General features: G+C 41.2%; 1 protein-coding gene and 1 pseudogene across 2 annotated transcripts in view; both read left to right on the top strand.

The window, feature by feature from the left end:
• The window catches only part of BAZ1A (bromodomain adjacent to zinc finger domain 1A), a 142,932-nt gene that overhangs the window by 120,835 nt on the left and 18,027 nt on the right, over positions 1-4,070 (top strand).
• LOC108538676 (serine/threonine-protein kinase 16 pseudogene) lies at positions 33-1,893 on the top strand (annotated as a pseudogene). The gene has a single exon (XR_001888155.1). The product of XR_001888155.1 is annotated as a serine/threonine-protein kinase 16 pseudogene (transcript).

Below are 4,070 nucleotides of genomic sequence, written 5' to 3'. Positions count from 1 at the left end.
ACTGTCTCAAAAAAATAAAAATAATAATTTGTTGATATCTCATTGAGTATTAGAACAAAGTTTTCATAGACAATGCGATCAGAGCAGTTTTGAAATGTGAATGTATTTGTAAACTTTTTAAATTGAAGAGTTTGTGGGCAGTATCACATTAAGTCTATTCACACTTTTGTAAATTGATAATCCTACCGTAAGCTTAATAACCCACTGGCCACACTGAAAGTAGCAATTGTAAGAAATAAAATATGTATACTCACAGCTCCCAAAGACAGCACAGTTGGTATTTGCTATGTCACTTTTATTTCCCAGTCTTCAGCATTTCTTATTATTTTCTTTCTGATCTTTTATATACAAGGGATCACTCTGTATTTATTACAACCCCATATTAATACACAATTACCGCCTGAGCCAGGTCAGTCGGGGAGTGCAGGCTGGCCCATTCGGGACTCTGGGCTCCTAGGCCGGGGGTGGGCCCTGCCAGGAGTGGGCGTGAGCTTCGCACGTCCTCTGAGACTACGCTGTGTTCTGTCTTTGTGGCGCGACGGGCGTGGGAGCGGGGCCTGCCCAAAGGTGGGCTGGGGTTGGAGGAAGTGGCCCGGTAGCCGCTGTGTGTCCTGAGGCCCTAAGGCCCCTGACCCCCCCGCTTGAAGCTGGCGAAGGAGCAAGGCCCATTTTCTCTAGACAATCGTCATGATCCACTGGGCCCCCACTGCATCTCCTGGAAGAGCCCACTCACCCTGAACGAGCTCTTCGGTAGCCTCAGACCGTCCTTGAAGAGGATGACTGAGACTTTATGGGCCACGCGCTGTGTGTCTGCTCTCGGGGAACTGTCATCATTGACAATAAGCACTACCTCTTCATCCAGAAACTGGGGGAGGGTGGGTTCAGCTATGTGGACCTAGTGGAAGGGTTACATGATGGACACTTCTACGCCCTGAAGGGAATCCTGTGTCACAAGCAGCAGGACCGGGAGGAGGCCCAGCGAGAAGCCGACATGCATCGCCTCTTCAGTCACCCCAACATCCTTCGCCTCGTGGCTTACTGTCTGAGGGAGCGGTGTGCTAAGCATGAGGCCTGGCTGCTGCTACCGTTCTTCAAGAGAGGTACGCTGTGGAATGAGATAGAAAGGCTGAAGGACAAAGGCAACTTCCTGACCGAGGATCAAATCCTTTGGCCGCTGCTGGGGATCTGCAGAGGCCTTGAGGCCATTCATGCCAAGGGTTATGCCCACAGGGACTTGAAGCCCACCAATATATTGCTCAGAGATGAGGGGCAACCAGTTTTAATGGACTTGGGTTCTATGAATCAAGCATGCATCAATGTGGAGGGCTCCCACCAGGCTCTGACTCTGCAGGACTGGGCAGCCCAGCGGTGCACCATCTCCTACCGAGCCCCAGAGCTCTTCTCTGTGCAGGGTCATCGATGCGCGGACTGATGTCTGGTCCCTAGGCTGCGTGCTATATGCCATGATGTTTGGAGAAGGCCCTTACGACATGGTGTTCCAAAAGGGTGTGACAGTGTGGCCCTTGCTGTGCAGAACCAACTCAGCATCCCACAAAGCCCCAGGCATTCTTCAGCATTACGGCAACTCCTGGCCTCTATGATGACCGTGGACCCGCATCAGCGTCCTCACATTCCTCTCCTCCTCAGTCAGCTGGAGGCGCTGCAGCCCCCAGCTCCTGGCCAGCATACTACCCAAATCTGAAAAAGCAGCAGGTTGAGAAGATGGCCCCTCGTGCCTCGGAAAGAGGTTCCCATCCCTCATTGGAAACTTTACCCATTCCATCCAGGACTGCTCTTACACTTGGGGGTAGCGGGGTCAGGAGAATCATCTTAGTCCTGCATCTGCTCTTCTGCTTTCTTCCAAGAGCAAAACCTGGGCAAGGGGCCTTACTGAGTGGGAGTGGGTGGGGTTGGGAAAAGGGAAATGGTGGGATACGGGGCATGGCTCTGAGCAGGACTGTTGAGCTCACATAGTGTTCTGCCTCCAAATCTGGGAGCAGGAGAATGTATAAACAAGAATAAAGTGGAAGCAGATTGGTGTGGGGAAAAAAAAAATACACAATTACCTAAATTAAAATTTCAATTTAAAATTATTTGTAAATCATGCGGCTTTTATAAATGTAAGATACTGTTACTACTAACACTGATTCCAAAAGAGTAAAAGAATAAGACACAGTACTGCTTATTTTCCCACTTCTGAAATTTTCATTACAGTTTTTTATAAGTTGAAGGGGGGAAAATCAAATTAATTGTTTAGTATGTCTGTATTTTCATCTGCACAAATTAAGTATTTAGACAAACAGGTTAATACTGAGAGTTGTTACAACTTGTCTAGTAGGTTATATGAGAGGAGACTGTTTCTTATGCTGGTTTGTATACAGTGGTTTTCAAACATTAATTTCATCCCAAAAGATGGAAAATTATAATTCAAGATCTTAAGAAATAAGTGAAATAAGAAAAGTTGGTTACTTTGGTAGTGTCAAAGTTAAATATTGGTTGAAGTCAAATGTTGGTCATTTATAATATGGTTGTCTACTGTTGATGCTCCATAAAAAGTTATTAGAATAACTTAAGCCTTTGAAAGGTCTGTTTTGCACAGGACAGCAGGAGATGGAGATAGGCTATCTGAAATAAAGTAATCAATAATATCATTAATTGGGGAGAGAAAAGCAGGTTTTACTTTATGAATATTTGAGATGGAATATATATTGAAATTCTCCATTCACCTGATAATATTTCAGGATAGCAAATTAATCATAGCAGGCATTTTCCCAATTTAGCTTCAGAAATCATTTCAGTTTCTTGAGGAAGCATGTAAGAAATAAAATTTGACTTATGTTCTACCTTCTCTAATATGTCCCTTTTATTCTAGAGATTAATCATACTGATAAAAGTAGACTTTTCATTTGGGGAAGATAAAATGTTTTAAATGTTTTAGGTAAGATACATGAGGATTTTTTTAAGATTGATAATTCCGTTATTTTAAAGTCATACTTATGGTTAAACCCTTAAGCTATAAAAAAAAATCCTCAACTAACTGTATCAATTTGAAATTAGGTAACACAGAAATTAATAAGGAACAAAAGGGAGATAGAAAAAAAAGACAAGAAAAAGAGAGAGGAAGATCAATCTAGTGTGAGAGATGGTAAATTTTTAACTTTTTAAAGAAATTTATGTTTTGTCTTTTTAAAGAATTATGATTTTACTTTCTCTATGGCCGAGTACTCATTTGCATATTTACCTTTTGAAGGAAAACCTTGGATTTGATTTTTTTGGAAGGGAATGGACTTGGGGGTAAGCTTAAAATAATGTCTTCCTAGCATTTCCCTTTCTATATTGCACACCTCAGCTAATCACTCTTCTAAACTGGCATACAGAAAGCTGACACTGGTGAATCTTTGTATACTTAGCTATCAGTGAAAAGAATGAATGGCTATGGAACTTATGTTTACCTGTTTCACGTAAAGTATTTATTCACAGCATTTTTTTTCTTTTACTAGCTTGGAGAGACATAGGACAAATGTTTTTATGTTTTGTCCCCTAGAGAAGCCTGTCCTGGTCACATGGATTACTGTATAGTGGCCATTAAACAGTATGAAGTCTCCTACTATAATATTTGATCACATGACTGCCAATATTTTATATTAGTAAGATCCTTTTAATAATTTATTGAGGAATTTATCTATGCTAGCATAATGGAAAATAAAAGATAAACAAGACATTTTCTGCACTTTATGGTTGTGTAATCTGGAGGAAAAGCAAGGTTTAAGATAGGGAAACAACAGAAAAATTGAATCAATTGTATATACTGTTTTCTATCCTTATATCAGTACTATGCAAACACAGAAAAATAGGCACATTCATTATGGACTAGAATAAGAATTGGGCCTTGAGTTACTGCTGGTTTAATTTTCTTAAACCATCTCGTTAATCAAATCCCATAGCATTTCACCAACCTTTTCATTAAAAAATCATTCAAACTAATTTCCAAGATTCTAAAAGTCCTTATAATTTGTCTTTGTTCCCATTCCTTCACATTGACCTCTGCAACCTTATCCCTTGCCATTACC

This window comes from Rhinopithecus bieti, unplaced genomic scaffold (genome assembly GCF_001698545.2).
Source record: "Rhinopithecus bieti isolate Rb0 unplaced genomic scaffold, ASM169854v2 scaffold_15821, whole genome shotgun sequence".
In the NCBI taxonomy this organism is placed as follows: Eukaryota; Metazoa; Chordata; class Mammalia; order Primates; family Cercopithecidae; genus Rhinopithecus; species Rhinopithecus bieti.
This window is presented reverse-complemented; position numbering and strand designations above follow the sequence as displayed.